Below are 25214 nucleotides of genomic sequence, written 5' to 3'. Positions count from 1 at the left end.
AAGGCGTCATGCAATTCCAAGGAGATGGAACACAAGATTTGAAAAGCAATTCCACCAGTAAGCTGAAGAATGGTAGAACTGAGATCCGTGTGACACCTTTCAGTTTACAAAGCACTTCACTGGCCATTCCAGGGTTTTCAGCTTTAGAGGAGATGGAACTGAGGGGCATGATGTGGAAAAGAGGTCGCTGTCTCTAACACACAGAAACGGACGTGAGAGATATACTCAGAAGTGAAACCCCGGGGCTACACGCAAGTCTGTGTCATTGACAAACTCTCACTCTGAGATTTCCCAGGTCAGTAGATGACTCAGATTCTCTACCACCAGCTGCAGAAGAAAAAAAAATGAAAAGAGTAGGGAGAAATCCAGGGCTTCCCCTGGTGGCTCGGTGATAAAGAACTCCCCTGGTGGCTCGGTGATAAAGAACCCCCCTGCTGATGCAGAAGACATAAGAGTTTGAGCTGTATCCCCTGGAAGAGGGCCTGGAAACCCCCTCCAGTATTCTTGCCTGGACAATCCCATGGACAGAGGAGCCTGGCGGGCTACAGTCCATGGGTTCACAGTCGGACACAACTGAGTGACTGAGCACACAGGGAGAAATTCAGCTTCTGTGCTCATCTGCGGAGGAGGTGAGCTGGGATCAGGATCTCTCCTGAGTGCAGAAGACTTGGACAAGAACAGCAGTAGCCAGGCACCAAGCAGAGTCTTGACGATCTGGTCCAGACTCTGGTCCCCTCTTAGTAGGTGACTCTGAGTCAGGGGGGAGGTTTGAAACCATCACCTGAGCACCTGAGCTTTCAGCCAACGCATTTGGAAAATATTCTCTCTCTCTTCACCAGGGTAGGGAGGGGTCATTCACATGTGCAAGGATCACTCTGATCCTCGCTGGAAGGTTCCAGGCCAGCTCTGGTTATCTGGGGCGTCCACTGACACTCACTTTTCTCTCTCGGCACAACTCTGCCATGGAAGGTGTCAAAGGAGATGGATACTTGGTGACCGTCAGGTCCGGCCCTGGCGCTTCTGGCTGTTGTGATTGTTTATCTGCATTTTCAATTTACTGTGCAGATTCCAAACCTCCGAGGGGAGATGATATCTCGTTTGGGGAAGTTGTAACACTAGACCTGTGCCCCTTCGACCCGAGACAGCGGTGCATGGGGTACAATTTGACAGACTCTTAAAGGCCTCACACAGCCAAGAACAAGCCCCATGACTTTCATAGGGGCTGGAAATCCCTCCATTAAAAATTCACTTCTGTGGACTTCCCTGGCGGTCCAGTGGTTAAGACTCTGCACTCAACGCAGGGGGCCCAGGTTCCATCCTTGATCAGGGAACGAGATCTCACATACTGCAGCTTGGGGCTTCCCTAGTGGCTCAGATGGTAAAGAATCTGCCTGCAAGGCAGGAGACCTGGGTTTGATCCCTGGGTTAGGAAGATTCCCTTGAAGAAAGGAACGGCTACCCACTCCAGTATTCTGGCCTGGAGAATTCCATGGACTGTATAGTCCATGGGATCGTACAGAGTTGGACACGACTGAGCGACTTCACTTTCACTTTACTGCAGCTAAGACCTGGAGCAGCCAAATAAATAAAAACAAGCATTTAAAAATAAATTAATAATTAAAAAAAAAAATTCACTCCTTTGGTCTCAGATATTTTTCCTGAGTCAGGGATATTGGAGTAGAAAGAGAACACAGCAGGAGTCAGAACACCTGGCCCTGGGTCCCTGCCCCTGGTGTGAGGCTGGCTCTGCCCTTTCTAGCCTGATGACCTGAAACTCCAATACTTTGGCCACCTGATATGAAGAACTGACTCACTGGAAAAGACCCTGATGCTGGGAAAGATTGAAGGCGGGAGGAGAAGGGGACGACAGAGGATGAGATGGTTGGATGGCATCACCGACTCGATGGACATGAGTTTGAGTAAATTCCGGGAGTTGGTGATGGACAGGGAAGCCTGGCGTGCTGCAGTCCATAGGGTCGCAAAGAGTTGGACACGACTGAGCAACAACTGAACTGAGCTGACCTGGCATAAACCCCCTCTCTTCCATTGCTTCTCTCTCTTTTTTTTTCATCTAAAATGGCACCACTAATGCTCGTCTCACAAGGCTGCTGTGAGGATCAGGCAAGATAATGGATGTGAAAGCTGAACACTGCAGAAACCTAAGAAGGACTGTGATTACTGAAATGCTGGTCGGCAGGGCTGGCTAATCCCTAGTGGGGATTAGGGGGCAACTCCTCAGGCCCAGGCACGCACCTGGGGTGGGCAGAGCAGAGGGGCCAGGGGATGACAGTGGGGAGGAAGACTCCGGGAAAGGAAAGGCAGGGTACCCCCCCCAACTCCTGCTGGCATGACTGAGAAAGCTTTGGGGTGAGGAGGAATCCAAGATCTTTCTCTGCTTATCCCAAGGACTGGGAGCATCATGAGGGTCCCAGGGCTACAGGCCCACCTCGGCCTTTGAACCCTGCTCTCCTGTTGGCCACGGATGTGAAGCCCCGGGGAGATTCACTTGGGTAAAGAACCATTAGCAGGGGCTTCCCTGGTGGCTCAGCAGTTAAAAAAAAAAAAAAATCTGCCTGCCAATGCTGGAGACACAGGTTCTATCCGTGGTCCTGGAAGATCCCATGGGCCACAGAGCATCTAAGCCTGAGAGCCACAACTACTGAGCCTATGCTCTGGAGTCCAGGAGTCACAACAACAGAAGCCCGAGTGCACGCCAAACCCCACACTGCACAAGAGAAGCCCCACAACAGTGAGAAGCCTGCACATCCAACCAAGAGGAGCCCTCGCTCGCTATAACTAGAGAAAAGCCCCACAGCAACAGAGACCCAGCACAGCCAAAAATAAATAAATTTTTTTAAAAAAAAGAAAGAACCATTAGGAAAAACAACCAGCCGTGTCTAGGTCTATGCAGACATATCACGCAGGTAATTGAAGCAGAAGGTCTGGTTTTTGTGCGAGAAGCCCGCATGCATCAGAGTAATTGCTTGCTTTGTCACAATTTCCTGGATAATCTCCTCCTCATTGTTTGGCTGAAAGAGCCGACCTCGCGTCTGGGAGCTTGCTTGCCAAACATGATTGGGTCCTTGGAGATGAAAGGCACAGACAGCATAAGCGATTTTCCACAGACACGTTGGCACACATGTTAATTATCACGAGGGGGAAGATGTGACTGTGTGTTCCACTGGGGAGGGTGGTGCAGGATGAGAGGTGTGGAGAGGAGACAGCTGGGGAGGGAACCACAGAGCTCCTTCTTATCGGGAAGCTGGCGGCATCCAGGCTCTGTCCTGGGTGAAGTGAGTGAGTGAAGTTGCTCAGTCATGTCCGACTCCTTGTGACCCTTGTAGCCCACAAGGCTCCCCTGTCCATGGGATTCTCCAGGCAAGAATACTGGAGTGGGTTGCCATTCCCTTCTCCAAGGGTATCTTCCCAACCCAGGGATTGAACCCGGGTCTCCAGCATTGCAGGCAGATGCTTAACCATCTGAGCCACCAGGAAAGCCACCCTGTCCTGTGTATCTTACATTAAAAAAAAATCTCATTGAATTCTCACAAGAGAGTGGGAGGCCTCCGCCAAGATCGTAAGATTTGATAACCAACAGCTGCCGTTTGCTGTAAGAATGAAGCAAGAGGTCTGGTCTTCTCTTCTGTTTGTGGAAGGGAGGACAGTGGCCTCAGAGGGCAAGGGGAGCCGTGATCGCGAGTGTGGTGCACCCGGGGGCACAGAGCAGGCATGTGACAAGTGTCCGACTTTGCAGATGAGCCTGACTGCCCAGCAGGTGCAGAGCTGTCTCCCGCCATCTGGCAGGCGTTGCGCTGAGAGGTGATTTAACCCACACCCTTCACGACACCTGCTGCAACCCTGAGGTCTTACCTCCAGGGATTGCAAGCAGGTCAAGGGCACAATCATGCATTTCTCTCTGCATCCTCAGTGTCTCCCACACAGCACCTGGAACACACCCAGAATTCCTCCAGAATGTGTGTTCAGTTAAGTTCATTTGCTCAGTCGTGTCCAACTCTTTGCAACACCATGGATTGTAGCACACCAGGCTTCCCTGTCCATCACCAACTCCCGGAGTTTACTCAAACTCATGTTCATCGAGTCGGTGATGCCATCCAGCCATCTCATTCTCTGTTGTCCCCTTCTCCTCCTGCCCTCAATCTTTTCCAGCATCAGGGTCTTTTCAAATGAGTCAGTTCTTCGCATCAGGTGGCCCAAGGATTGGAACTTCAGCTTCAGCATCAGTCCTTCCAATGAATAGTCAAGACTGATTTCCTTTAGGATGGATATGTGTAAAGTGCGTTAAGAATGTGTGTTAAGTGAATGGGAAAAGCCCGGATTGACCGTGCCAAGTCAGGTGACCCTGTGACAGGGATTCCCCGGTGCCTGACAAGTCTGGGTTGGGCCGTGAGCTCCCCTCTGGCCACAGGGAACACAGCATGAAGGCTCTGTGATGCGACCATCCTTGTAGGCAAAGGCACAGCCCTCCAAGGAGGAGGTGGCGGAGGTGGCCAAAATGACACAGACTGGGGCCCATAGGGAAGCTTGTGATGAACAAGCCCTGGGAAGACCAAACAGGATAACAGCTGGAACACGCTCTGAAAGATGCCACAGCAGGGGAAAATGAAAGGGAGGGTTTCATGAAGAGTAGCACATCCCAGACCAAGAGTTAGGGCGTTGGGTTTGGGCTTCCCTGAATTGCAGTGAGAAGACAGGAAAAACAAAGGCCCAGACAAGAATCCCAGTGGTGATACACACCTCGGTCTCTAGGTGTAGGTCTAGAAGAAGACAACCAGAATCAGCGCCTTCACCGCCCAAGGACACAGGGCAATGGCTCCCTCGGCCCCCAAGGAAGGCAGAAAGACGCCCTTGATGGAAGAACTTCAGTGAACTCCAGAGGGGCTGGATGGGGTGATGCCCTCTGGCCGAGGCCAAGCTTACTGCAAGCCCCAGTCTTCCTTCTGCAGGACAAGCCCTCAGCAGGCAGGCTCCCCTCCCAGCCCTACCCAGCCCCAGGCCCCAGCCTGCAGGGCATGCACCTGGGGTGGCACACACTCTGCCCCTACAGATGGAACCAGAGGCTCCCCTAACCCAGCCCTTGGTGCAGAACTTCCCAGGGGCGGGGCTCCCCTCTGGGCAAAACATGGGCTCCTGTCCCACCCTCAGGGCCTCGGTCCAGCCACTGGGAGAAGTCACATGGCTTCCAGCACAGCTGCAGGACCTCGCAGAGTGGCTAATTATGGTCCCCCCCACCCCCGACAGACGGCAGCCTGCAATCCCGAGCTCACGGAGCTCACAGCTGCTTCCTCTTCCCTGTCCCTCCAGACCCTGCCCCCTCCCTCGTAGATGGCATCTGACTTCCTTGATCTGCATAAACAAGTTCAGTTCAGTTCAGTTGCTCAGTCGTGTCCGACTGCACCCATGAATCGCAGCACGCCAGGCCTCCGTGTCCATCACCAGCTCCCGGAGTTTACTCAAACTCATGTCCATTGAGTCGGAGATGTCATCCAACCTTCTCATTCTCTGTTATCCCCTTCTCCTCCTGCCTTCAATCTTTCCCAGCATCAGGGTCTTTTCAAATGAGTCAGGTCTCTGCATCAGGTAGCCAAAATATTGGAGTTTCAGCTTCAACATCAGTCCTTCCAATGAACACTCAGGATTGATCTTCTTTAGGATGGACTGGTTGGATCTCCTTGCAGTCCAAGGGACTCTCAAGAGTCTTCCCCAGCACCACAGTTCAAGGGTGCTGCTTTATTCAAACAGCAATAACTAGTTGGAGGATGTGCCCTTGGCAATGATGGGGGAGTTAGAGAGACATGTACGTCCCCTGATGTCAAGGAGTCAGGGACCTGGAAGGGAGAGGGCGGCCAGAACCAAAATCCCGACTCACATGCTGGTGGAGGAGGGCAGGCTTCCCAGTGAAGTCCCCTTGAACTGGGCCTGGAAGGGGAGGCGAACAGGAAGTGGGACAGGATGCAGTGAGGTGTATTTTACTATGTTGACGGGGTGAGGGATGCCCAGGTGGCTGGTAAAACATTATTTCTGGGTGTGTCTGATGGGCTCTTTCTGGAAAAGATTAGCATTTGAATGAGTAGACTGGGTAAGAAGATGGCTCTCCCTGTGTGGAGAAAAAGGAACCCTCTTACACTGTTGGTGGAAATGCAAACTAGTACAGCCACTACGGAGAAGAGTGTGGAGATTCCTTTAAAAACTGGAACTAGAACTGCCATACGACCCAGCAATCCCACTGCTGGGCATACACACCGAGGAAACCAGAATTGAAAGAGACACGTGTACCCCAATGTTCATCGCAGCACTGTTTACAATAGCCAGGACATGGAAGCAATCTAGATGTCCATTGGCCGACGAATGGATGAGAAAGCTACGGTACATATACACAATGGAATATTACTCAGCTATTAAAAAGAATGCATTTGAATCAGTTCTAATGAGGTAGATGAAACTGGAGCCTATTATACAGAGTGAAGTAAGTCAGAAAGAAAAATACCAATACAGTACATTAACACATATATATGGAATTTAGAAAGATGTGAGACAGCAAAAGAGACACAGATGTAAAGAACAGACTTTTGGACTCTGTGGGAGAAGGCGAGGGTGTGATGATTTGAGAGAATAGCTTTGAAACATGTATATTATCATATGTGAAATAGATTTCCAGTCCAGGTTCGATGCATGAGACAGGGTGCTCAGGGCTGGTGCACTGGGATGACCCTGAGGGATGGGATGGGGAGGGAGGTGGGAGGGGGGTTCAGGATGGGGAACACATGTAAACCCACGGCTGATTCATGTGAATGTATGGCAAAAACCACCACAATATTGTAAAGTAATTAGCCTCCAATTAAAATTTAAAATTAAAAAAAAGAAAAGAAGATGGCCCTCTCTCATGAAGGTGGCAGCATCCAGTCTGCTGAGGGCCTGAAAAAAACGAAGGAAGGGCTAGGACATCCATCTCTTCTGTCCTAGGATGTTGGTGGTCCTGGGCCTTCAGATGTGAGTTGGAACTCCCACCACCATGGGCTTCCCTCGTAGCTCAGTTGGTAAAGAATCTACCTGCAATGCAGGAGACCCAGGTTCGATTCCTGGGTTGGGAAGATCCTCTGGAGAAGGGAATGACAATCCACTCCAGTATTCTTATTGGAAAAATCCCATGGACAGAGGAGCCTGCGGGCTACAGCCCATGGGGTCGCAAGAATCAGACACAACTTGGCGACAAAACGGCCACCACAGTTCTTGGGCCTTTGGACTCAGACTTGCGTCTTGAGCTCCTCATGCTTCTCAGTCCTGCAGACTTGGACTCAATTACCCACTGGTTTTCCTGGTTCTTCACCATACAGAGTAGTAGACCTAAGGACTTAGTTCTCAGCCTCCATGGTCACATGAGCCACTTCCTATGAAAAATGTCCTCATATCTGTCTATCCATCCTGTTGGTTCTGTTTCTTTGGAGACCCCAATACACTCCTCAAGAGACTTAGGTCCCTGTGTTCAGTTGTGTCTGACTTTTTAGGACCCCATGGCCTGTAGACCACCAGGCTCCTCCGTCCATGGGATTTTCCAGGCAAGAAGATTGGAGTGGGTTGCCATTCCCCTCTCCAGGAGATCTTCCTGACCCAGGGATAGAACCTGGATCTCCTGCATTGCAGGCAGATTCTTTACTGTCTGAGCCCAAAACATTACTTAACACATTCCTATTCAGGCACAAATTAAGAAGCATGACATAGCCAAGTACTGGAGACGACATGGATCCACAGATCCTCAGAAAATGGTTGAACAGTTCCCAGGGCAAATTCACATATGCCATGACCCAACAATTTCACCTCCAGGTTTATTTCCAAGAAAATGCACATACAAAAAATGTTCGTAGCAGGATTGTCTTAAATAACAACAGAAGACTAGATAAACAGACTGAGACGTACTCACACCACTGAAGATCAGGCAGCAGTCAAAATAAATGGACCACAGTGATAATAACAGTGAAGGATGCTTATCAACTTAACATTAAGTGAGAAAAACAAATCCCAAAGGACTACATACAGCATGACCTTCTTAAAGAAGGTAGAGACGGTTAAAATTTAATAGATATATTTTAGAAATACGTATGAAAGAGATAAATATCTGTAGATGACATGAGATGATATAAAAAGGCAAATAAGAAAGAAGGCACTGAGGTTTAAGGATGGTGGTTACTCAGGAGAGGGAAGGAAGAGAGGAGCGACAGGGTGATTCACACAGCTGCGTGCTTGCCTAGGGCGCTGGGTGTCAGGTTGAGAGGTGGTTCCAACCTGACAACCTGAAGTGTTTATTTCATCATTTTTATACTTATTTACTTAGCTGCATGGGGTCTTAGTTGCAACATGTAGGATCTAGTTCCCCAACCAAGGATCAAACCCAGGCCCCCTGCATTGGGAGGGTGGAGTCTTAGCCATTGGACCATCAGAGAAGTTTCTATCTCATTGTTTTTTAAATGTGATGTATAATACAGGTAGGGGGATAGGTAGGTATGTAGCAGGACCATGCATGGACCAATAATAAAAGTATATCATGAACCAAGGATATAATTTAGTCAATTTTGTACACTTAAGGTCCATGAGATTTTTTTTTCAAGTGGTAGAAAATTCAAGAAAGGGGGAACGGCATGAGCAGAAGGAGTGAGTCTGGTCCGCACTGGGGGCAATACAGGAACCTGACTTGCTGATGCAGGGGGTCATCTGAACGCACAGAGCTTCTGGACTTTCTCCAGGTCTCAGGTTGACAGGTCAGGTGTTGGTACCTGGAGCCCCAGAGCTTGGAGACCCAAACTGTGCCCTTGGAAACCAGAACCAGAGCACTGGACAGCTTCAGCCCCCAGAGGAGAATGAAGGCTGGTGTGAGCCGGAGAGGCTGGTGGGGCCGTCCAGCACTGGTCACACGGGGCCTGGACACAGGGATGTGCCTTTTGTTGCAGCAATCTGCCCATCCTTAACTGGTACCTCTGCCGGGACATACCCTTCCCTGAAATCATGTGCACATTCCAGGACTGGAGCGGACCCACACCCAGGTTCTAGAATGTGGCCTGGCAGAAGGTGTGGGGCCCTGGACTCACAGGGACTGGGTGTTCTGTCAGAATCCTCTCCCCCGTCTGCAGTCCTCTAGGCCCGCTGGCTCTCCCAGCTCCCGCCACACTCCACCTCCCACCCCCAACCCCGACCCCCCAATACCCCCCACCCACGACCCTGAGGTCCCCTGAGAGCACTGGCCCTGGCCCCTGCACCCCTCACCCTGCCCTACCCCAGGCTTCCGGAGCAGCCATCCTCAGACGACACTGCCTCCCAGGACACCCCCACACCCCTGAGCCCCAACTCAGCCCCACCTCTTCCTCGCCCTGCAGTCCGGGTGGGTCAGCTTGACCACGCCCTCTCTGCCCTGACCACGCCCTCTCCCTGGGCTTCCTCCACCCACTGTGTCCCTCCACCTTCCACGTTGGACCTTCCTTCTCTCTGACCAACTCCCTCCCTACTCAGTCCTCACACATGCTCACTGACCGCCTCTTCTCTCCGCTGTTCCCTTCCAATCTCTCCAGGAAAAGTCTACACTCTGCTGTCCACACCAGCTTCCCTCCCTCATTACCAGATTACTTGCAATTTAGATTTCACCCCACCCACCACACCCATGTGTCTGAAACTCGCTTCCCAGGTGGTGCTAGTGGTAAAGAATCTGCTTGCCAAAGCAGCAGACCCAAGAGATGCAGGTTCCATCCCTGGGTTGGGAAGATCCCCTGGAGGAGGGCGTGGTAACCTACTCCAGTGTTCTTGCCTGGAAAATCCCATGAACAGAGGAGCCTGGCAGGCGACAGTCCATGGGGTTATGAAAGAGTCAGACATGACTGAGCAACTGAGCACACACTCCCAAGTCCCTGAAACAGGTCTGCTTCTCCAGGCCCTTAATTGCCAAACAGAACAGAACAGCATTCTTAGTCCTTATCTTTCCAGCCGTCTCTACTGGAAGCTCTCTTGTAACTTTCTTCCCAAAACTCACTGGTCCACTGGTTTCCACGGTCTGTCTTGGCTTCCCTCTTACTTCTTGACCTGTTTCTTCCTGGACTCCTTCTTTTATTTGCCCCTAAATGTGGAAGCAAGATTTCCCTAGAACAGCAAGGAGATCAAACCAGCCAATCCTAAAAGGAAATTAACCCTGAATATTCATTGGATGGACTGATGCTGATGCTGAAACTTTAATACTTTGGCCACCTGATGTGAAGAACTGACTCAGGAAAAGACCCTGATGCTGGGAAAGATTGAAGGCAGGAGGAAAAGGGGACTACAGAGGATGAGATGGTTGGATGTCATCACCAATTCGATAGACATGCGTTTGAGCAGGTTCCGGGAGTTGGTGATGAACAGGGAGGCCTGGCATGCTGCAGTCTGTGAGGTCATGAAAAATTGGACACTACTAAACTGAAGTGAAAGAGGAGGGTGGAAAAAGTTGGCTTAAAGCTCAACATTCAGAAAACTAAGATCATGGCATCTGGTCCCATCACTTCACAGCAAATAGATGGGGAAACAGTGGAAACAGTGGCTGACTTTACTTTGGGGGGGCTCCAAAATCACTGCAGATGGTGATTGCACCCATGAAATTAAAAGATGCGTACTCCTTGGAAGGAAAGTTATGACCAACCTAGATAGCATATTCAAAAGCAGAGACATTACTTGGCCAACAAAGGTCCGTCTAGTCAAGGCTATGGTTTTTCCAGTGGTCATGTATGAATGTGAGAGTTCGACTGTGAAGAAAGCTGAGCCCTGAAGAATTGATGCTTTTGAACTGTGGTGTTGGAGAAGACTCTTGAGAGTCCCTTGGACTGGAAGAAGATCCAACCAGTCCATCCTAAAGGAGATCAGTCCTAAGTGTTCTTTGGAAGGAATGATGCTAAAGCTGAAACTCCAGTACTTTGGCCACCTCATGTGAAGAGTTGACTCATTGGAAAAGACTCTGATGCTGGGAAGGATTGGGGGCAGGAGGAGAAGGGGATGACAGAGGATGAGATGGCTGGATGGCATCACCGACTCAATGGATGTGAGTTTGGGTGAACTCCAGGAGTTGATGTTGGACAGGGAGGCCTGGCGTGCTGCAATTCATGGCGTTGCAAAGAGTCAGACACGACTGAGCAACTGAACTGAACTGAACTGAAACTGAACTGAAATGTGGAAGGGTCTGTCTTTGGCCCCCTCTTCTTCCTCTTTCATCACTCTCCTTGGATAATTCAACGATAGCTGGTTTAACCATCAGACACTTGCTCAGGCCTCTCCAAGCTGTGTCCACAGATGAGATGTTCCTTCTGACATCAGCTTCTGTTAGTTGTTAAATTACCTGGGCTACCTTCAGTCACCTGGAGCTCACATGTCAAACGGGACTTGTCAACTTCCCCCCAAAACTTGCCTTTCCTCCTTTATTTCCTCACACAGCGGGCACCGCCACTCTCCCATCCACACTGGGACTCACTTGATTCCTGCCTCTCCCTCAACCTCCCCCCATGACTGAATCAGTCACTGGGTCCTTCTAATTTCACTTCCTACCAGTTTCACTCCCTCCGCTCCCCAGTTCATTTCAGTTCAGTTCAATTGCTCAGTCATGTCCAACTCTTTGCGACCCCATGGACTGCAGCATGCCAGGCCTCCTTATCCATCACCAACTCCCAGAGTTTACTCAAATTCATGTCCATTGAGTCGGTGATGCCATCCATCTCATCCTCTGTCAACCCCTTTTCCTCCTGCCTTCAATCTTCCCCAGCATCAGAGTCTTTTCAAATGAGTCACTTCTTCGAATCAGGTGGCCAAAGTATTGGAGTTTCAGCTTCAACACCAGTCCTTCCAATGCATTCAGGACTGAGTTGAATGTTGAAGCTGAAACTCCAGTCCTTTAGGATGGACTGGTTGGATCTCCTTGCAGTCCAAAGGACAATCAAGAGTCTTCTCCAACACCACAGTTCAAAAGCATCAATTCTTTGGCACTCAGCTTTCTTTATAGTCCAACTCTCACATCCATACATGACTACTGGAAAAACCATAGCCTTGACTAGATGGACCTTTGTTGACAAAGTATGTCTCTGCTTTTTAATATGCTGTCTAGGTTGGTCATAACTTTCCTTCCAAGGAGTAAGTGTCTTTTAATTTCATGGCTGCAGTCATCATCTTCAGTGATTTTGAAGCCCCAAAAAATAAAGTCAGCCACTGTTGCCACTGTTTCCCCATCTATTTGCCACGAAGTGATGGGATCGGATGCCATGATTTTAGTTTTCTGAATGTTGAGCTTTAAGCCAACTTTTTCACTCTCCTCTTTCACTTTCATCAAGAGGCTCTTTAGTTCTTCTTCACTTTCTGCCATAAGGGTGGTGTCATCTGCATATCTGAGGTTAACGATCAACCATCTCTAGCTATTCTATGGAAGCAGCCTCTTAATCTCTGTTGTAGTTGTTGTTTAGTCGCTAAGTCGTGTCTGACTCTTTGCAACCCCATGGACTGCAGCTTGCCAGGCTCCTCTATCCATCACCATCTCTCAGAGTTTGCTCAAACTCGCGTGCATTGAGTTGGTGATGCCATCCAACCATCTCATCTTCTATTATCCCCTTTTCCTCCTGCCTTCAATCTTTCCCAGGATCAGGGTCTTTTCCAATGAGTCGGCTCTTGGCACCAGGTGGCAGAAGTATTAGAGCTTCAGCATCAACATCAGTCCTTCCAAAGAATATTCAGGATTGATTTCCTTTAGGACTGACTGGTTTGATCACTTGCTGTCCAAGGCACTCTCAAAAGTCTTCTCCAGCACCACAATTCATGCAGCAGAGCTGGGGCGGGGGGGTAGTTATAAAACTAATTGCTAGACTTTGAACTTCAAGGGAGGCAGAAGAGAATTCAAGAAGTAGAAGAATGAGCCATAAACTGAATCCATGCTTTGCAGTTCTCAGCACTGTTCCTGAAGGCCTACATTCTAAGGAGTATGTGGTGTTCACAGTGGCACCCCACTCCAGTACTCTTGCCTGGAAAATCCCATGGACGGAGGAGCCTGGTGGGCTGCAGTCCATGGGGTCTCGAGGAGTCGGGAACGTCACTTTCACTTTTCACTTTCCTGCATTGGAGAAGGAAATGGCAACTCACTCCAATGTTCTTGCCTGGAGAATCCCAGGGACGGCGGAGCCTGGTGGTCTGCCGTCTCTGGAGTCGCACAGAGTTGGACACGACTGAAGCGACTTAGCAGCAGCAGCAGCAGCAGGGCCCCTTCTTTTAGAGATGAAACAGTGAGCAAAAACCAAGCTCAGCTCCTGAGCCTCCCATACAACTCTAGGAAACAAATCTTCATTCTTTTGGTTATATATCCCATGATAAAATGGAATTTCCCTTTTGGATTGATTTATTGAGCAGGCATTTCTCATATTCATATTTCATGCCACATATGGCGATACACACCCAATAAGTCAGAAAATAAAACATGAAAAGAAGAAAACAGAACTGAGTATTTATTTCAGCAGTGGAACAAAGATAAATTCCTGGCTTTTGAAAAATTGAGTCTGTCATCAGACAAAATGGGTTTGAATAAATAAACCTTTTGTTATTTTTGTGTAACAAAATTATATACAATATATACTAAGAAGAAGCCAACAGAATGGGGAAGTTATCTCACCAATATAACTGCAAAGTGTTTATTATTAAATTTGGTAGATGTGCGCCATGTACAGATCTAGGTGCTCCTCCAAGAAGTGAGTGAAGATGTGTCTAGATGGTACCCAGGTCCCCAGGAGCCTGGTCTGGCCTGGAGAGAGCTTCAGACCCCTGGTGCATCAGAGTCTAAACATCCCAGTCACCTAATGAGCCCATGTCTGTCCCTCCATCTGTAAAATGGATATAATTACACCTATTTTGCAGGATTCTTACGAGGATAAATTAGACGGCCTATTACTACAGTGAGCATTCAGGAAATGGGATTATTATTATCATCAGAGGGTAAAAATGCACACCATTCCTGACAATTAAAGAAATGGAAATTACAATAATTTAAAAGCGACATGACATATCTATTGAAGTAGTGAAAAGATATCGAAATTCACCAAGAAAAGGCTGAGAATATTCAAGGCAGCCTTGTCCATAATTTTCAAATCCTGGAAGAATCCCAGGTGTCCAGCAGTAGATACACAAACTGGGATATATTCATGCAATGGACTATTTCCCAGCAATGAAAAGAATGACTCGCTGATACACACAAGAATGTGGGAAATAACACAATCACCCCAAAGAATGACAGAAGGCTTACACAAAAGATTTTCTACTGGATGTTTCCATGAATATGGAATCCTGAAACTCTAGGAAAAACTGATCTATGGTTGCTTAGATCACAATCAAAATCGTGGTTGCTTTTGGAGGCTGGAGTCCAGGATTGACTAGGAGGGACATGAGGGAATTTTTTGAACTGTGGGAACTGCTATATTCTGGTATGGATTTACATGTGCATTTGTCAAAACTCAGCAAAGGAACACTTAAGATCTGTGCATTTCATCATGTATACATCATGTATTCACCTCAAAAGGCTTCCCTGATAGCTCAGTTGGTAAAGAATCTGCCTGCAATGCAGAAGACCCTCGTTCAATTCCTGGGTTGGGAAGATCCCCTGGAGAAGGGAAAGGCTACGCACTCCAGCATTCTGGCCTGGAGAATTCCAGGGACTGTACAGTCTATGGGGTCACAAAGAGTCAGACACGACTGAGCGGATTTCACTTTCACTTTCACTTCACCTCAAAAGGGAAACTATAAATAAACATTGCACTCTAGTTAGTGATGAGCACATATGTTTATACCTCCTTTCCATACATCTATCTTAAAAACTGTCTGTAGGACACACCCCATCCTTTTTGTTACCACTTTGCAGCTCTGTTTTGTGTGACTGCAAGATCTTAATTTCTCCTTCCAACTTTAATGGTCCTTTTTGAACCATCATATATCGCTCTGTCCTAAAGACAGGAGGCAGTACTTCTTGAGCTTTCACAAAAAGTGCCAGCCACTGGCTCAGGCACTTAGCCTGTGTCGTCTCATTTCACCTTTACAATAACGTTGTGAGGGCGGCATTATTCTTCTCATTTTACAAATATGGAAATGGAGCCTCAGATTCCTAAGGTAACCCGACCAGTGTGGCTCAGGTAATAAGATAGGGTTTTTACTTGGAGAATAAATGGCATTCTTTCAGGCTTTATGTTTTAGAATAAAACCATTTTATTTTAGAATAAAACCATGATAGTACTGTGCTCGGTTTTATCCAACTCTTTGAGGCCCTATGGACTGTAGCCTGCCAGTCTCCCCTGTCCCAGGAATTTTCCAGGCAAAAATACAGAAACGGTTGCCATTTCCTACTCCAGGGGATCTTCCTGACCCAGGGAACAAACCCAAGTCTCTTGCATCTCCTGAAATGACAAGCAGATTCTTTACCACTAACACCATCTGGGAAGCCCCAAAACCATTGGAATTAATCCTATTTCAAATGAAAACTTTTCATTACAATAAAAGTGGCAAACTTCTATTTGATAATAGAAGAATCAGCCACCTATTTGTTCTAGGTTCTGAGGAAGTAAAATGCTTACAGTCTGGATAAAGGGTTAATTTTAATTCATTGATTTTTCTCCCCTACTTTAATCTCATAGTTTATAAATAACATGAGCAGTGGCTTGCAGAGAAGGCAATGGCACCCCATTCCAGTACTCTTGCCTGGAAAATCCCATGCAGGGAGGAGCCTGGTGGGCTACAGCCCATGGGGTCACTAAGAGTCAGATACGACTGAGCTTTCACTTTTCACTTTCATGCATTGGAGAAGGAAATGGCAGCCCACTCCAGTGTTCTTGCCTGGAGAATCCGAGGGATGGGGGAGCCTGGTGGGCTGTCGTCTGTGGGGTCGCACAGAGTCGGACACGACTGAAGTGACTTAGCAGCAGCAGCAGCAGTGGCTTGAATTTATTTTTGCAGCCTCCAGGAGAAAATAGGTTCAGTGTGACCTCCCAGGGGCCAACCTTGTTCATCAGACCTGCTGTGTGATGAGGCCAAGCTCTGAAGGATGGGTGGGCGCCTGAGTGGCTCCACTTGGCACCTCCAAGCTGGGCCAAGTGCAAGTCTACAGCTGTCCATCCTCAGCCTGTCCTCCTCGTCCCAGGCAGCTGCTGTCCTGCCCTGGAAGAAGATACACCAGGAAGAAAATGGGGCAAGAGGGTCAGAGAGTGCATGGGGTGTCACAGGGGGCACGCCATGTAGGACACATCTGCTGTGAACCCAGTTCATGTTTGGAGTTTGCAAATACAACTCCAGACTGGTGACTTGGGCTCTGCTGTCTCATCTCCAGGATGTGACCTGCAGGGTCATGGAAGGACAGGGACTGTCACTCAGCAGGCTATGACCTGGCATCACTTCCTACTGCTTCTGTTGGGTAGAATGCGGTCCAGTTGCCCCAATCCAACTACAGAAAAAGGCCAAGGAATGCACGCTTCATGTGTGCAAAGGAAGGAGAAAGGCCAGTTTCCTATATCCTATATTCAACAGCAGCCCATCCCAACCCCACACACCTCATCCCTCTACCTCACTTTACCTCCGTTTTTCTTTCCCATAGCTCTTCTTCTTCACACATTGAGAGGGTAACAGGCAGAAAGGCCAAGGGTCTCCCAACCGAGGAAATAGGCTGCAAGTGTCAGACATTTTTTCTTTCTCTTAAGTGGCAGAAAGAAACAAACAAGTGTTAAATTTTTTCCCCTTCACTATACAAATTTAAAAAGAGGTTTCTTTTAAAATTCTGTGTTGCCATGACAACACCTGGTTCCACCTGAACTCAACTTTTCTCAAACCTTAGCTAACCAATGTGTTTTTCTTATGGGAATGTTTGTTTTAAACTATGTTAATGAACTCACAAGCTAGTAAGTTCAGTTCAGTTCAGTCGATCAGTCGTATCCGACTCTTTGTGACCCCATGAATTGCAGCACGCCAGGCCTCCCTGTCCATCACCAACTCCCGGAGTTCACTCAAACTCACGTCCATCGAGTCAGTGATGCCATCCAGCCATCTCATCCTCTGTCGTTCCCTTCTCCTCCTGCCCCCAATCCCTCCCAGCATCAGAGTCTTTTCCAATGAGTCAACTCTTCATATGAGGTGGCCAAAGTACTGGAGTTTCAGCTTTAGCATCATTCCTTCCAAAGAACACTCAGGACTGATCTCCTTTAGAATGGACTGGTTGGATCTCCTTGCAGTCCAAAGGAAAGTAATGCTCAAAATTCTCCAGGCCAGCCTTCAGTAATACATGAACCGTAAACTTCCAGATGTTCAAGCTGGTTTTAGAAAAGGCAGAGGAACCAGAGATCAAATTGCCAACATCCACTGGATCATCGAAAAAGCAAGAGAGTTCCAGAAAAACATCTATTTCTGCTTTATTGACTATGCCAAAGCCTTTGACTGTGTGGATCACAATAAACTGTGGAAAATTCTGAAAGAGATAGGAATACCAGACCACCTGACCTGCCTCTTGAGAAACCTGTATGCAGGTCAGGAAGCAACAGTTAGAACGGGATATGGACCAACAGCCCGGGTCCAAATAGTAAAAGGAGTACATCAAGGCTGTATATTGTCACCCTGCTTATTTAACTTTTATGCAGAGTACATCATGAGAAATGCTGGACTGGAAGAAGCACAAGCTGGAATCAAGATTGCTGGGAGAAATATCAATAATGATGTTGAGATGCAGATGACACCACCCTTATGGCAGAAAGTGAAGAACTAAAGAGCCTCTTGATGAAAGTGAAAGAGGAGAGTGAAAAAGTTGGCTTAAAGCTCAACATTCAGAAAACTAAGATCATGGCATCTGGTCCCATCACTTCATGAGAAATAGATGGGGAAACAGTGGAAACAGTGGCTTACTTTTTATTTTTGGGGGCTCCAAAATCACTGCAGATGGTGACTGCAGCCATGAAATTAAAAGACACTTACTCCTTGGAAGGAAAGTTATGACCAACCTAGACAGCATATTAAGCAGAGACATTACTTTGCCAACAAAGGTCCACCTAGTCAAGGCTATGGTTTTTCCAGTAGTCATGTATGGATGTGAGAGTTGGACTATAAAGAAAGCTGAGTGCCAAAGAATTGATGTTTTTGAACTGTGGTGTTGGAGAAGACTCTTGAGAGTTCCTTGGACTGAAAGGAGATCCAGCCAGTCTATCCTCAAGGAGATCAGTTCTGGGTGTTCATTGGAAGGACTGATGTTGAAGCTGAAACTCCAATACTTTGGCCACTTGATTTGAAGAGCTGACTCGTTGCAAAAGAGCCTGATACTGGGAAAGATTAAGGGCAGGAGGAGAAGGGGACAACAGAGAATGAAATGGTTGGATGACATCACTGACTCGATGGGCATGAGTTTGAGTAGACTCCAGGAGTTGGTGATGGACAGGGAGGCCTGGCGTGCTGCGATTCATGAGTCTCAAAGAGTCGGACACGACTGAGCGACTGAACTGAACTGACTCAACTATGTGTTTACCCTAGACTCTGTCTTCAAGTTGGTTCTGAGTCTTTGATGGAAGTTGGTCTCCGTCTAAGACTCAGAACCAACTTCACAAACCAGTATGTTTTACTTATGTACATGTTCTCTTCAGTTCAGTTCAGTCGCTCAGTCATGTCTGATTCTTTGCGACCCCATGAACTGCAGCCTGCCAGGCCTCCCTGTCCATCACCAACTCCCAGAGCTTACCCAGACTCATGTCCATTTAGTCTGTGATGCCATCCAACCATCTCATCCTCATCAACCCCTTCCCTTCCTGCCTTCCATCTTTCCCAGCATCAGGGTCTTTTCCAATGAACCAGTTCTTCATATCAGGCGGCCAAAGTATTGGAGTATCCACTTCAGCATCAGGCCTTCCAATGAATATTCAGGACTGATTTCCTGTACGACTGACTGGTTGGATCTCCTTGCAGTCCAAGGGACTCTCAAGAGTCTTCTCCAACACCACAGTTTAAAAGCACCAATGTTCTCTTAATCTATGTTAATGAGGCTGTATTTGATTGGAAACCTGCCTTTCCTCGGAAACCTGCCTTTCCTCAAGATTCATGTTAATCATTTTACGGCCCAGGACAACTCACCTGGTCCCAATGTTATCTCCAAATACATGTTGTGGGTGAAGGGCTTGGTGCCAGTCTCTGAGTTTTGAGACATTTCCTTTCTCTGATTAGCAGACTGCTAGTTGCTGGAGAAGGAAATGGTAACACACTCCAGTATTCTTGCCTAGAGAATCCTGTGGCCAGAGGAGCTGGTGGGCTGCTGTCCATAGGGTCACACAGAATCGGACATGACTGAAGCAGCTTAGCATGCATGCATGCATTGGAGAAGGAAATGGCAACCCACTCCAGTATTCTTGCCTGGAGAATCCCAGGGACGGAGGAGCCTGGTGGGCTGCCATCTGTGGGGTTGCACAGAGTCGGACACGACTGAAGCGACTTAGCAGCAGCAGCAGCAGTAGCTATATAAGATTTGGCTATAGACTAGCAGCGGGGACACTGTTTCTGTCCCCTTCTGATGTCTGTGTCAGAAGCTTTCTCTATCTCTTTTATACTTTACTAAAACTTCATCACACAAAACCTCTGAGTGATCAAGCCTTGTCACTGGCCCCAGATTGAATTCCTCTCCTCCAGAGGCCAAGAATCCTGGCGTCTTTCAAGGCTCAGCAACAACTTTTCAACATCGCATGTATTTATTTATATGTGAATTTATATATTTATTTATTATGTTCCTGTTAGTCCTCCCCTACAAATAATATAGGCTCCACTCAGGGATTTCTGTCTGTTTTGTTCATGGGCCCAGAAGGGTACCTGGCACACGTGTTAGTTAAAGAGACATTTCCTGGTGCTTCCTAAGGTCCTCATGCTCCCCACCCCTTCCCTTTCCAGCTCCATCACTTCCCCATCACCTGCCTGTCAGCAGCCTGTTCATCCTTCAAACTTCAGCCAGAATCTCCCCTGTTTTATGAGGTCTCCATGACCTCCCTGTCCTCCTGCAGAACTTGTGCCAATTTCTACAGTGGATCTATCCCACTATTTCAAAGAAGTAGATACCTTCCTGATGAAACAACCAGCTCCATCAAGACCGGGAATATAGGACTTCCCTTGTGGTCCAGTGGTTAAAATCCCACTCTCCAAATGCAAGGGACCTGGTTTCAATCCCTGGTCAGGGAACTAGATCCCACCTGCTTCAACTAAGACCAGTGCAGCCCAAAACAAAAATACAAACAAAAAAGTGTATTAAAGACTTCATGGTGCCAGCTAAATGTATGCGCAAACACTTGGAGTGGCCAACCGACTGTTCACGATGTGGATGGTCTTTAAAATGCATGAAATTTGAATGCAGACTGGGCAGCAGATGATATTGTTAAATTAGGTGCAAAACTTTGGCATTAGAGTTAGATCATGTACAGTTACGTACATCAGTGAGAAATACATCCTGGCGTTTGTAAGTGAACTAAGAACATGTCTGACATTTGCCTTAAAAAATTAAAAAGTGCGTTAGGAAGAAGCATGCTTACCTAATGGGAAAAGATATTTGCAAGTGGTACATCCAATAAGGAGTTAAAATCCAAAAAATACAAAGAACTCATACAACTCAACAAGAAACCTAGGTCAAAAAATGTGCAGAGAGCTGAACAGATATTCTTTCCCGAGATATGTAGACGGCCAAAAGGTGCATGGAAAACTGTGCCACATCACTAATTATTAGAGAAATATAAATGAAAATCGCAGTGAGATATCACCTCATGCCTGGTAGAATGGCCGTTATCAAAAAGACATGACAACTGTTGGTGAGGATATAAAGAAAAGGAAACCCTCGTTCTCTGTTGACAAATGTAACCCAGTGCAGCCACCGTGGAACAGTATGGAGATCCCTCAAAAAATGAAGAACAGAATTATCGTATGGTCCAGTTATCCCACTTCTGGGTATTTATCCAAAGGAAATGAAACCATTAATTCTAAAAGATGTGTGCACCCCCAGGTTCACTGCAGCATTGTTTACAACAGCCACGATGTGGAAACAACTGAAGTGCCCTTTGATGGGTGAATGGAAAAGAATATGTGACACACGCACTGGTTGTATACACAGTGGAATATTAGCCGTGAAAAAGATAAAAGCTTGCCGTTTGCAACAACATGGATGAGCCTTGAGGGTATTATGTTAAATAAAGTAAGTCAGAGAAAGGCAACGATCATACGATTTCACTCACATGTGGAATATGAGAAACAAAAAATAAACACACACACAAAATAAATGAACAAACCAAACCAAAGCAAAAATGCTGATGCAGAGAACAGGGTAGAGGTCCCCAGAGGGGAAGCGGGAGGAGCGGGGGAAATGATGGAGAGAATCAACTGTGTGATGACAGACAGAAACCACACGTTCAGTGGTGAAGACCTACGGGGCATATGGAAGCAGAAGCACAGTGTTGAACACGTGAAACATACAAAGCTACAAACCAATGTTCCCTCAACAGACAACCTGTGAGGGGAGGCCCATGAAGAGCCAACGTGGGGAAACCGTCATCCCTGGTGACCCTTACACTGTTCTCCCTACCTGTGTATATGTTTGAAATCTCCTTCATAAAACCCAAAAGCAAACAAAGCGATGGCAGCCTGGGTGTCACAGTCTGGGCTCCGGCCCTGCCGCCCCAGCCTCAGCCCAGGCCCTGCCGTACAACATCTCAGCTTCCCGCTTCCGACGAAAGTCATCTGAGTTCAGAAAGTGTGGATTGAGTGTGGAGATTAAGATTGAAACCAGGAAGGCCTGACCACAGCACAGTCCTGTCTCCCAGGCCCGCTGAGGAATGAGGGCTGGTAAAACCACTTCATTGAACTCCTTCGTGAATGGAATCCATGAATCACAAGGTTGAGTGAGTTTCCTAACTTCACTGCTGCTGCTGCTGCTAAGGCACTTCAGTCGTGTCCAACTCTGTGCCACCCCATGGACTGCAGCCTACCAGGCTCCTCCGTCCGTGGGATTTTCCAGGTAAGAGTACTGGAGTGGGGTGCCATTTCCTTCTCCATCCTGCAACTTCCCTGGTGGCTCAGACGGTAAAGCATCTGCCCGCAATGCGGGAGACCTGGGTTCAATCCCTGGGTCGGGAAGATCCCTGGAGAAGGAAATGGCAACCCACTCCAGTATCCTTGCCTGGAAAATCCCATGGATGGAGGAGCCTGGTAGGCTACAGTCTTCAGGGGTCGCAAAGAGTCAGACATGACTGAGCTACTTCACTTTCACTTTCTCCATTCTAACTTTACTCAGTAAAGCCATAGGGACACCAGAAGTAAAACCCAGGTCTGGGGCACCTAGAGCCAGCTTCCCTCCACCCCTGAGTCTCCAATCTGTCTGTGAAGAGTGCCCATGTCTTGGACATTTTTCAAATACTTTCCCTTATCTAAACTCATCAGAGAGGGAGGCCTAGAAGATGGACTGGTATGTGCTGGTTAGGTGGATAAATATTTGTAAAATACTGAGCGTGGCTCCGACGTGCAGTCATACTCGCTAAACATCCATCAGGGAAAAATTCAGAGTCCCTTGGAAACCCATGAGTTTGTGGAGCTGTGGAGGAAGGGTCGTTTGTGGGGACCGAGAAGCAGATGAAAGCTGCTGGCCCTCCATTGTCTGCCCCCAGGTCAGACTCCCCTGGTAAGGCAAGGAGTCTTACCGGGGTCAGGGGCAGACAATGTTTTAACAGAGTGGTCAGCACTGTTCCAGCACAAGCTGCTCATTGACTATCTCCAGGCACTCAGTGTTCATCACCAGATGCGCTCAGCAATCCTTCTCTTTTTCCTCAGATAAAGGCAATGAGGCTCAGAGAGAATGCACTTACTGAGGACTGTGAGCCCGGTAAGTGATTGACCCAGGACGGAAATCGAGTTTGTCCAATCTGAGCTTCTCCTCTTTCCACTCTGCCAAGCTGTGTGTGAAGAATCCTAATGATTTTGGCCAAATGAAGATCACTGGTATAGGAGCTGGAGGCAACTGACATCCTGACACAAGACGGCGCCCAGTGAAAAGGGGGACAGACAGTGCATCCTCTCAGCTCCCCACCAGTCTGATAGACACTCTGTCTCCTATAGACTCAGGGGCCCCCCAGGATCGAGCAGGACAGGCCACGGCGACAGGAAGGTGATCTGTGGCTGACTCACCAACAGCCGCCAAGTCAAACTGAATGGATCTGACCTCGGAGCTCAAAGCGCTAAACCCTTCTCACCTGCATCTTTCTCCAGCTCAGCAGAGGGGACGGGGACATGAGAGAGGATAGGGTCAGTGATCCACCTCTCCCCTCCAAGAATGTCGTCCTGAATTCTCCTGGGCTGGGCTGTCGTCCTGTTCTGAGTGCTTCTCCAGCCCCCCTTCTAGTCTGTTTCTTGATCAGCTAGCCTCCCCACCTTCACTCCAGCCCCACACAGGGAAAGATAGATATACGTGCATGCATGCACACACACACACACACACGTGCACGCATGTATGCACACACACACACACACACACACACACACACACACACACACACACTGTGCTGTTCTTCCCAGATCTGTTTTACAGACTAGAAATCTGAACCCAAGCAGACGAAATGTATGTAGTGCCATCCACGAGGGACCTACAGAAACCACAAATGGCTCCTAGAAGAGAATCACATTAACAATGAAGAATAAATGAAAACACATGGTCACACAAAAAATCTATGCACGGACGTTCAGAGAGCATTATCCGTAATAGTCCAGTGGGAACAGCCCAGTGTCTGTCGGCAGGTGAATGGGTAAACAACATGTTTCCCACACAGGGGAATATTTTTCTACCTTAAAAAGGAATGACGGGCTGACATGTGCGACAAATGTGAATGAACCTTGAAAACATGATGCTCGGTGAGTGAAGCCAGACCCAAGGGGTCACATGTTGTATGTTCCATTTCTATGCCACTGAACTGGCACGTCCATAGGGACAGAAGGCAGATTAGTGAGGGGATGGAGGAAGAGGGGTTACTACAAAACCATGTGGGGCTTCTACTGGGGGTGATGAAAATGTTCTAAAATTAACTGTGGTGGTGGCTGTGCAAATTATCTCAGTAAAGTAAAAGCTATGGTATTATATACTTTCAATGGGATGATTGTACAGTATGTGAATTATATCACAGTGAAGCTGTTACTAAAATTAAAAATGAATGCTAAAATCTCCTAAACGTCTGAGGAACCTGCAAGGTTCACTTTCAGAAGCCTTGAGAAATGCGGGAGGCTAAAATAATGAATCTGACTATCTTTAAGAAAGATAAATATTGTATACTAACGCATATACTGATGTTGAAGTTGAAACTCCAATACTTTGGCCACCTGATGTGAAGAGCTGACTCATTTGAAAAGACCTTGATGCTGGGAAAGATTGAGGGTGGGAGGAGAAGGAGATGACAGAGGATGAGATGGTTGGATGGCATCACCGACTCAATGGACATGAGTTTGGGTAAACTCCAGGAGCTGATGATGGACAGGGAAGCCTGGCGTGCTGCAGTCTTTGCTTGGGGTCGCAAAGAGTCGGACACGACTGAGCGACTAAACTGAACTCATGTATATGGAATCTAGAAAGTTGGTACTGATGAATTTATTTGCAAGGCAGCAATGGAGAAACGGACATAGAGAACAGACTTATGGACATGAGGAGAGTAGAGGAGAAGGTGAGATGTATGGAGAGAGTGTCATGGTAACTTACATCACCATATGCAGAATAGATAGCCAATAGGAATTTGCTGTATGTCTCAGGGAAGTCAAACATGGGCTCTGTATCAGTCTAGAGGGGTGGGATGGGAAGGGAGATGGGAGGGAGGTTCAAGAGGGAGTGGGCATATGTACACCTATTGCTGATTCATGTTGATGTTTGACAGAAAACAACAAAATTCTGTAAAGCAATTATCCTTCAATTAAAAATAATTTTAAAAAATAATAATTAAACTGGCTCTCTTTAGACACTTTTTTGGAGTGACCCATGATAAAAACCCCCAGAAGCCCCAGCTCAGGGAACACACTGCCCACAGGTGTGCAACACAGGTAACAGGACCCCAGGTGGGGAAACCAGGGAGACCCAGACCTCAGGTTGACTCTGTCCCCCTCCCCAGTCAGGAAACACAGGCCAGTTCCCTAAGTTAGAGTGTTGTCTGTAAAATGGAGAGGGA

The sequence above is a fragment of the Bos taurus genome, chromosome 11 (assembly GCF_002263795.3).
Source record: "Bos taurus isolate L1 Dominette 01449 registration number 42190680 breed Hereford chromosome 11, ARS-UCD2.0, whole genome shotgun sequence".
NCBI classification, from domain to species: Eukaryota; Metazoa; Chordata; class Mammalia; order Artiodactyla; family Bovidae; genus Bos; species Bos taurus.
Note: the sequence above shows the minus strand (reverse complement) of the source record.